This window comes from Chinchilla lanigera, unplaced genomic scaffold, assembly GCF_000276665.1.
Source record: "Chinchilla lanigera isolate Chin_1 unplaced genomic scaffold, ChiLan1.0 scaffold00063, whole genome shotgun sequence".
In the NCBI taxonomy this organism is placed as follows: Eukaryota; Metazoa; Chordata; class Mammalia; order Rodentia; family Chinchillidae; genus Chinchilla; species Chinchilla lanigera.
In genome coordinates this window covers 1,097,743-1,108,047 of record NW_004955464.1, presented here as the reverse complement: position 1 = coordinate 1,108,047, position 10,305 = coordinate 1,097,743, and the positions used below count along the sequence as shown (strand labels likewise).

Sequence of the window (10,305 nt, the reverse complement as noted above, 5' to 3'; positions counted from 1 at the left end):
CGCGGGCGCGGGGTGCCGGGCGCCGGCTCCTCCGGGGGCAGTGGCCGCTCGCAGGCGGCCTCCGGGACGGTCCCTTCTGAGCGACCCTCCTCAGCCCCGCGCTCGAGTTCCGCAAAAGTTCGCTCCGGGCCGCGGGGCCGCTCGTCCCCGGGCTCCGGGCCGGGAAACTTCCCGCCGCTGCTCTCCGCTGTCAGCCGCGCCCGGGCCGCGGGTTCTCCAGGCACTCCCCGAAACCCCGGGCCGGCAGCCACAGGCGCTTGCTCCGGGCAGGTGCCGAGGAAGTGGGAGGAAAGGAAGACTTGCAGCTCAGACCTCTCTGCTGCCCGGCCAACTGAGTCAGTCTGTCCGTCTGTTCCCCTGAGCGCGCGTCCTCCACTCTCGCCGCGCCACCTCAATCACACTCCGTGCAACTCTGAGCCCTAATCCAGCCCGAGCTCAACACTTATCTGCTACCAGTCAACCCCTAAAAATAGCCCATGATGTCACCCCAAGGCCTTTCCATTGGCTCGCGTCGCTCTCAGGAGGGCGGGCCCGCCCGTCGCCATGGAGACCCCACCCTAGAAGATTCTTCTCCTGGCGCGCGGAGGCTCACGGGATGAGGTAATGCTCTGCCGCACTCCTACAGTTGGGCCGTCCCACCCCCCCGCAAGCCTCTAGGTCCGCTCCCGGCCCCTCCTCTCCCGCGCGTCCAGCCGGCCCGCCCGGTGCATTGTGGGCTGACGTCTTGGGGTTTGACGTCCAGTGACGGGCGCCCGCTCGCAAGGGGCGGGCCCAAGGTCTGGCCCGGCCGGGCTGCGGGAAGCGGGCGGTGGGCCGCCGGGCGGGTCGGGTGTGTGGGGGTGCGGGCTCCCCCGAGGGGGCGAGAGGCTAGGCGGGGGGGCCGGCACTTCCAGGCGCGCTGCTAAGTGCGCGCGGGGACGGGTCGGCTTTCGGCCGGGGTCGGCCCGGCCCGCGCCGAAGTTTGTCTGGGGCGAGTTGGCTGTGCGCGGTCTGGCTCGGCCCCACCCCACTTCGCCCGGGGCCGTGGGGAGCGGGGCCGCGGCTGGACGCGGAGACCCGGGCCGCGGCGTGCCCAGCTTCTTCCGCCCCAGCCTTCCGGGAGCGCTCCTCCGCTCCGCGGTCCCGCGAGCCTCCCTTCCCTTCCCCTCCCGCCGAGGTGGGCCCGGGCAGCCTCTAGGAAGCGCTGCGCGCTGTAAGTGGCTTCCTCTCCCGCGGTCCCAGGTCCCTCCCCCATCCCGCGGGGACGAGCGTGGGCGCCGAGAACGCCGAAGCGGGGAACCATGCCCTTCTCCTGCTTGGGCCACCCGGTGTCAAGTGTGCAAAGCCCAGGACTTCTCCCAGCCTCGTGTGCCGGGTCTGCGAGGGGCGCTGGTGACATCTACCTGGGGCTTCCGGGAGTTAGTGTGGGGATGTAGTCATTGAGCAGTCCCCTGCCCGGCCCTTCCTCAGTTTCCCTGAGCTTTTGATGGAAGGCCGGGATGTGATAGCGTGATTCGGCAGGACCGGGTGTACTTTCCCGCTAGGAGCTGGAGGGCAGGAGGTCAACAACCAGAGGGTTAGAAGTCAGCTCTGTCCCGAGCCTTCTGCCTGGGACTGGGGTTGAGTTTGCACCTGCGGCAGTTTAAACCCTTGGGTTCTAATCCGGACGTTCCTAAAAGTGGGATTTGGGCCATGGATTTATAGCCTGGGGGCTTTAAGTTGTTTGTGGCTTTGAGAGTTCAGAAACCAATGGCGGCTGGTATCAGTGGGAAATCGGCCAGCTTCTCTTGACTCCGGGCACTCACCTGGCTGCTTTTACCGCCCGGCAGAGGATAACAGGCTACTGCCAGCGGGGCACTGAGCCGGGGTTGGGGAGAGGGAGGGCCGCGGCGATGATAAGATCCAGTTACTTTCCCAAGGAGGCAGCGTCCCCTTCTACCTGTTGCCTGAATAGTATTCTAAACTATACTTACAGATAACAGTAACAAAAGTAAGTTTCATGCATTAAACACCAATCATCTGCCAAGTATTCTCCTAAGCAGTTTATGTATACTGTTCTCCCTACGTGCATCTTGAGAGGCTTATATTACTGTCCTGGCCTAGCATAGGAGGAAATAGGTCCAGAAAGTTTCAGTGTCTTTCTCCGGTAACAGAGACAGCTGGAAATTGAATCTCAGATCTCTATTATATTTCCTTGTATTTTCTCTATTTTGGCCAACTTCCTTTAAAGTATTAGTTATCTGCAGATGTGGTACCTGTAGCATAGAAGAACTATTTTTGCCTGAACGTCTTTGTAACTTTTTTTTTTTTTTTTAAAGAAGCCTAAAGACTTAGGGTTTGGTGTAAATGTGTATCTTGCCTGTGTTCTTCTGTGCCTTATGCAGCTTAGGAGGCTGATTTTCTCCTTACGTCGAGAAATAACATATTTCATCCAAAACAACAAATCTGTTCATGTTAGTACCCCAACTTGGAAGCCTTCACTGGCTTCCTCAGAGGGGTAGGAGAGAGTTCTGCCTCCTTTGCTGGATGGAAGGGGCCTTTCCTGATCTCGCTTCTGCTCTCCAGCCTCGTCTGTCACTTCTAGCTCTCAAGAAAGGCTGGGTTACCCTGCTGTAAGAAGCCACCCCAACATCGCAAAGGCTTTAACCCCGTGAAAGTTTATTTCTTGCTCCTGCTGTATGCTCAAATTGGGCTGTGGGGGCGCTCTGGTCACTGTAAGCCAGTGATGGCAAACCTTTTAGGGCTTTCAATGATAACAAACAGCCCCCTGTGGCATGCAAGCCGTAGTTTCGCCACCACTGCTTGGCACTCAAGAGCTCCTGTTGGAGAGCCTCCATCTAGTCCTGTGTTTCTTTTCTCACAACTGGGCCAAGAGAGGGAACTCAGCAAGTTATGGACTGGCTCCCAGCACATCCACCTGGAAGTGGAACACTTCACTTCTCATGGACCACTGGCCAAAGCAAGTCACATGGCCAAGTCTAACTCAAGATGTGTCATGCTGCCGAGTGTCCCAGAGGGCTCTCTAAGAGAACTTGCGGGACACTAGTGACTGAGAGTCCCCCCTCCTTTCACCCAATGTTAGGGCACTCTCCTCCTTTGGGTACAGTTTCTTCACTTTTTCCTCAAGGGAGTCAGCCATAGAGACCCTCCCTACCTCAGCATGAAGCGCACTTTCTAGGTGCTGTGTGGCAGAGTCTATATCAGGTCCAGATGCGTTGTCTTTTCCTCTGCAGAAAGTTACATACCCTGCATAGCCCTCTGTGTGTGCGGTGGGGCACAGATAGCAACCCCTGTGGAAAGGGAAGGCTACAGTAGATGCTGGCCCCTTGAGAAGACATTTTGAGGACCTCCCCCATTCATTTCCTCCAGTAGACCCCGGTTCTGCCCCCTGAGGTTTAATGCCCCATCTGTTGTTTTCCACTGGATTTGCTTCTCAGAGAGTCTTCCTTTTCTATATTACAGTGGGCCTCAGGAGATACGCTTTTAAACAAGGTAGAAATGTGGGAGATGCAGAATGAGGTTAAGTCCTGGAGACAGTTTCCTGTAGTCCAAGCTGATGTTTGGGCAGTATAATTCTTACAGCAATACAGACATCTTTTCTGTTTGGTACCAGGTGCCCCATGTTGCTGTAGCCACAGTTCTTCCCTAGATATGCCTCAGTGTTCTGCCATGGTTCTTTTTCTTGCTGCTTTCATGACTCTCTTGCTCTCAGCTGGGTTGTGAGTGGTTTAGGCCTACTGGGTGTCAGTAGGACACTCACGCCCTCCTTCCCTTTTCCAGAGCATTTTCCTGCAATTGAAAGCATATGCTAGGTAACATCTTAATTTGTCCAGAAGTTTTAATAATAGATTCGTATCCCTTGAGTTGATCCTATGTCAAGGCTGATTTTTTTCAAGGCCCTTTCTTGTAGAAAATGTCTTAATTTTTGTATTTTGAGAAACAGTTGCTTTTTCTAACCCCACAAATCTCTGCAATTGTATGTTGTCTGTATATACCATTCCTGCCTACAATGTGCTTGAAACTTTTCTGAGCTCATCTGCTGTTTGTAATGGCTTCCCAAATACATCCAGCTGCCACCAGCACATGCTGCTAACATTCTGTTTTATACTGTCCTGCTTTAATTCTGTAGGTTTACATGCTGCCTTCTAAATTTTCACAGGTGATATGTTCACCAAATACATCCTCATCCTGTCAGTTTCTGATAGTGTTCTTAGCTATTGTCCTCTAACTGAACATTGTATTTATTGTTGTTACATTGCCCCCTGTTTGTATCAGTAAGTAGAGGCTAGGTTGTGCCACTGTAACAAACATCCTAAAATCTACCAGTGCCTTAACAAATAATGAATTCTCCTCCCTCCTATTGAACCCATGGCTTTACACATGCTAGGCAAGTACTCTGCCACTGAGCTATATCCCCAGCTCTGAAACTATTCCTTGCTATGTGTTTAGAGTCTGGGCTGTGCTCAGTATATCACTCAGAAACCTATTCTGGAGAAGGTTTCTTGTTGACGTGTTTCCAATTATCCCAGTTACTTTGGTGGGGGAAAAAAGTATGATGAATTTGTGTTGGGTTTGAAAGCTCCTCCCAGAAATGATGCACATGATTCTTCTCGCAGATTATTGGCCCAGACTAGTCACGTGACCATGCCTTACTTCAAAGGTGGAAGGAAGTGCAGTCCTACTACTATGTGCCTAGAAGGTAGGGGCTAGGATGGCTGCACACTTCTGTCTGGGCCAGGTTATGCAGTGTACAGTGCACACCTCTTACAGGTGGACGGCCAGGGAGTCAAACCTTGCTCATACTATGTGTCCATCACAAGTTGGCTACGTCTCTGCCTCTCCCTCTGCCCCTATGCCCAGGGACCCTGGCTGACTGGGGACCCTCTTTCTAAAACAGGGCTAACTGTCGTGGCAGAGAGGAAAGAGTATGGCTCCTAAAGCTGCTGCCGAGAGCAGTTAACATGGCCAAGCCTGATGTCAGTGGGAGGGACAGCAAGTATTTGTGAATAGTAATGCAGTCTACCACACCCTGCACTCCACATTCCCTCCATTCCTCTGCATCTCAGCCACTCCAGACATGTTTCTTTTCTCTAACATTTTTCCTTCTTTCGGTTTACTTTTATTTATCCTCAGTCAAACTAGAATTGGCAAACTCCTATTCACCCTTCAAGGCCCAGCTCGAATAATTTGCTCTGAGGATTTTCCTCATCTCCTACCTCATCCTCAAATAGTTATGATTTTCATTGGCTCTCTTCTTCATATACCTGAAGGAAAGAATGTCTACCACATGACCTGTACCTGTCTTCTTAAATCCTAGATTTCAAGCCCAGAAACTGTCATTCTTACTTTGTTTCTCCAGTGTTTAATAAGGTGGCTGGCACGGGTGAAGACAGAAGGTGCTTGATGAATGTTGTTGATGACTTTTTTTCTAGAGTGGAATTAAGGGAGTGTTTCCATAGTCAAGTAGCAAAAAGTAGCTTGTTTTAATATTTGGCATACATCAAAGTCCCCTGATGGAACTTTAGCCTGAATTGCTAGTACTTCTGTTCTCATTTAGTTTTCTCACTGTTTGTGGCTTTATCAAAATCACTTTTTATGTTATCATAAAATATAATCCTTAGACTTGAGTGACTTGTGACAGAGTTTTATGTCTTGTCCAGGTACATATCTGCGCAGATTGGCAGGGTGTCTGTTTGTGTCTCCTTTCTCAGGGCCTCCGGCTGATGGTGTGCCTACTTGGAGGCTCTCTTAGTAGAGAGGAAGGGATCTCTGAAGGGTCTTCTCTGGGTAATTAAGTGTCTTTGATTAAAAATTAAAAATGTCACCATTCTCTTCACAAGGTTCATTGGCTAAAGCTATTCCCATGGCCTTGCCCAGTCACTGGGGAATCAGGAAGTGCAGTCTGGTTGGCTGGAAGGTCACAGAGCTGGTGGAAGGGTATGGTGGCAGTCCTGATGACTCCTGCACAGGCCTTTGCTGGTTCCCCAAACACGATAAAGTTGCCATTGCCTGTGAACCCCTGTGTGAGCCCTCTCCTCTTCCTCCCTCCTCCCTAGCCAGTTTCTGTGTCTTTTAGATGTTAGCTTAAATCATGCTTACAGAGGTTTTCTGTCTCCGCCATATAGTACCTTCCTTGCTTCTGAATGAAATTCCCTTCTTGCACTCTCTTAAAAGTTCATTAGTTTTTGTTTATAGTTGTTGGGATTTGAAAGGGGCAATGTGTAACATCCCTTTCTGTGTTTCGTTCAGCGGAAAGTTAGGGGAATCAAATAAATGGGGTTCAGCACGTCACCTTCACGGCTGACACAGATTGGACTGGGGGCTGCAGCAGGTAGGAAACCTTTCTACATCTCCTGAGCCTCACTCTTGAATTAAACTTGCTGACTGGTCCTGTCAAAGATGGCAATTGCGGGCTACTTCCAAAGGGACAGTCTGTGTATGTGTAGGTGCATTAGGGTGAACTGACCGAGAATCAGGAGCAGGTTGCTGAGGTGTATATCCTCGGGGTTCTCTTCTGAACCCAACAATCGGGTAACTCCTTTCCCTTCTAATTGGGAGTAAATAAGGCTTGGGAGAAGGGGCGGAATGGTTACTCTTTTTTATTTTTTATTTTTTTTTTGTTTTTCTCCGGTACTGGAAACTGAACTCACGACCTTGCGCTTGCCAGGCAGACGCTTTGCCAATGAGCTAAATCCCCAGCCCCCAGAATGGTTACTCTTGACACATGTCCCCACATGGAAAATCGAAGCCAGTGATGTCCCCTTAGCAATAGGCTGTTATTTGTTGTTCCATATTTCTTTGTACAGATGTTTTATTGTTTTAAAAGGTTGTTTTACCCTTTTAGAGGCCAAGCATAAAGGAATCAGAAAGAAAGTATCTCTTGGTCTCCATAGTAGTCACAGTATCTAACATGATACTATACAGAGAAGATACCCAGTACAACGTAGTTCTACATTAGAGCCTTTGGGAGTCCACCTAGGTGTTTGCTAAGGGCAAAGATGATCCCAGTCTGCAGGCAGAACTTCAGGAAACTTTCAAGATTGCAATTAGCCAGAGTCCTTCCAGGTTACCTCCCAAGTCCTGCCTTCTCCTATGCAGGACTTTGTTCGGCAGCATCTTCACTCATGAAACACTTGTAGTCAGGGAGGAAGGACATGATGCCCAGAGCTGGGAGTGTGCTGTACTTCTAGTAAGCGCTACTGGTTAGACGCCATCAGAAATATTGTGAGAGTGAAGCTCAGCCGGTTTGGCCAATCAGAGATCTGAGGGGAGGGTGGCGGTAGGGGAGAGGCCTGACACCACAGGGGAAGGCTGAGTGCTACATTTCTGCAGGTAGCAGTGCTGCTGTCACTTCAGTGAGTGGACTTTTCTGTAGACCTTGCAGTCTGAGCTAGGGTATTGGTTAGGATTTAGAGAAGAAAACTTTAAGGAAGCACCTTCTGAAGTTAGAGTTATTCATCAATAAGATAGTTGCCTTGATGCAGAATTGAAGTTCCTGTACACAACACATTTATTATCTACTGTACCTCAGATACCATGTTAGCTTATGATAATTCCTGTGATCCCAAGATTTTACAGTAATCTTTATATCTTCACATTTTACAAAAGCCATTTATATATATGACCTCATTTAGAATTTGTCTGGGAGTAGTCACCATTAGTGGTTTCTCAGTTTTAGAGCTGACATTATTTTACTCAAAATTAGTAACCTGGGATGAAACTTTCTCATGTCCAGGGTGGACAGTTTTTTTTTATCAAAACAAGTGTTTTCCATATCCATAAATCAAAATCACTTGTACTTTGAATCACTCAAGACCAGGTGCTCCTTCCTTTAGCATCTCTGGCAGAAGAACTGTAATGTGTCCACCAAACCCTTTTCCTTTTCCAGCTGTGTATATGGCTCCACTACATTTCCTGGCTCCTTTGTAAATAAGTAGGGTGGAGTTTTAGCAAGTGCAAAAATAGTGAGTATGATGTGTGTTGCTTATAGGGCTGGTTCATGAAGCCATCTCTCCGCATCTCCTGGTGAGATGTAAGGATTCAAAGACAGACACGGAGCAGAGCCACAGGTGGAACAAGCCTGATCTCCGAACGACTTTCTGGAAGGTTACCCACCGGACTGATGAGAAACCAGCCTCTTTGGGTTGTTCCATGCAAATTCCAGAGTATAACTTTAGAAATGCTAGTGTCTTCTTCCAGTTGGGGCTGCAGGAAACCCCCAGTGAGAAAGTAAATATAGATCTTAAGTTAGGAATTTCGTTTGGGTTTTTCCAGTTTGAAGAGAATTAGTATAGAAGGCAGGAATTAGGAAGGTAGCTCTAAATTTTATATTGAGGCTTCCTTTTGCTAAAGTTTCTGCCTACCTAGTTTATAAATGTCATGAGACATATGAGCATGTGTTTAGCCCTCTCTATATTTAGTCTTTTGGTAAGTATTTATTGAAAAATGCCAGGTACTTTGGAGATTTCAGAAATAGAGGATGCACATGTTATTAAATATTTTATTAATATGTTTAACAGTTTTCATGTACTTACTATAGGCCAGTCGCTGGTGAACAAAAGCCATAGGGCCTGCCTGCAGTTGGGGAAGGAAGATGGAAGGAAGATAGGTAACAAGGCAGCAAAACTAGTCCAGTGTGATAGTGCTGTGAGAAGAAAGGAAGAGAATTCTTGGGCTGAACATGGAAGGGCATCTGACAAGGGTAGAGGTCAGAGAATCACCCTGTAAGCAGGCGGTGTATTAACTGAAACTTTCAGGGTGAGTGGAAACAGGGAGAAGAAGAGAAAGCAGTAGGGAGAAAAAGAGTATTCCAGGAACAGGGAGTGCCAGCATGTAGATGTGGATATTACTGTGGGCATGTTTGGAGGGACAGAAAAGTTAAACCTGGAAGGAAGAGTGGAGAGGCTGAGCCATGAGAGAAGGGCCTTGTAATATATGTATGTACACACTTAAACGCGTTCAGCTGGCCTTGAACTATGACATGTGCCATGTGTGCACTGACGTAAGAAGAATTGTGGGTGATTAGCCCAAAAGTGTCACCACTGTAATACTTGAGTAATTCCCACTTTCCTCTTTATGCTTTTGTGTTTGTTTTCAAGGTTTTTTTTTTTCAATAAACATGTATTGTACTTGCAATTTAAAAAAATAAAAGTAAACTTTTGAATCTGTCTCATTGTGAATGTACTTCCTGTCCCTCCTTGGGTCTTCTGAGCAGTCCTCTGAGCATGTTGACTGCTGACTCATGGTGAAGCTGGAATCAGACTTTGCACAGTACCGTTTGGTCTGTTCTCTGCTTTGTGCCTGCCTTCTCAGCTGCTTTCTAAGAAGGGATCATGGCTTTTCTTAGAATCACAGACTTTAGTTCAAGGTTGCCTGTTTGTGTAGATGTAGTTCACAAACTGGATAAATGGAGTCAAGGTCTTCGTAATGCTGATCTGCCTAAGAGGCTTCTCATATACAACAGATCTTGTTCAGTCTACTGGGCTGTGTAGACTTCATACTGTCACATCCTTTGCCTACTTGGGAACTGGGCTGCTTCTGATTCTAACATGAAGTGAGAGGGGTGGTGGTTCTAGATTTTTCTGTCAGCCCACATATTTATCTAGCATGCTGGTGCTTGGCCAAAACAGTGATGTTGAGTATTTGCAGTGCACATCGAAATGCCTGAGGTTTTGGAAACACTACTAGCATTCTCTAAATCATGGTGTGACAACAAACCCCCACAGCTCAGCACTTGAAATAACATTAATTTAGCTCAGGTGCATTCATAAACCCAACCTGATTGGGGCCAAGCTCTTTACTCTGAGACACACACTAAAGAAGTCCTGTTTGAGATATTACTGGTGTATGTCACAGGGAAGAGAGGTGATGCCATGGTGGTCCCTAAAACTTTGGCCAGGATCAGTTCCATGGGCCTTTCATTAGCCAAAGTGTGCCACAGCCAAACCTGAGACAGAGGGGAGGGCTTAATAGGGAGGGGCAGAAAGTGCTCTGACAGACTCCCTCAGTGCTCCGATTTCTGTTTATTTGTAAAATGGAGATAGGTAAGTACATTATAGAATATTCAAACCATGGAATAGCATGTGATCATTCAAAAGGATGAACTAATGGCCTCCAAAAGGGTGAGCTGACCTGGGGGGGTGAATGCCTGTGGTACCACATGAAGCGAAGGCAGGAAGTTGCAGAGTAGTACACATAGCATGTCTCACTTTTGGATGAATTTAACAAACCTACATCTGAGATTGTTTGTGTGCGACTATTAACACAAACAGCTAATGTTTAATGAATGCTTATGTCATAGGCTCAGCATTGTGCTGTGTATTTTAC

The 10,305-nt window shown here is 48.2% G+C and overlaps 1 protein-coding gene across 1 annotated transcript in view; it reads right to left on the bottom strand.

Annotated features, from left to right (window-relative positions):
- Jun (jun proto-oncogene) overlaps positions 1–450 on the bottom strand; it is a gene marked incomplete in the record, with an annotated part of 2,729 nt that extends 2,279 nt beyond the window's left edge. The window contains 1 exon segment of the mRNA XM_005398485.2: positions 1–450.
- Between the last annotated feature and the right edge of the window lie 9,855 nt (positions 451–10,305).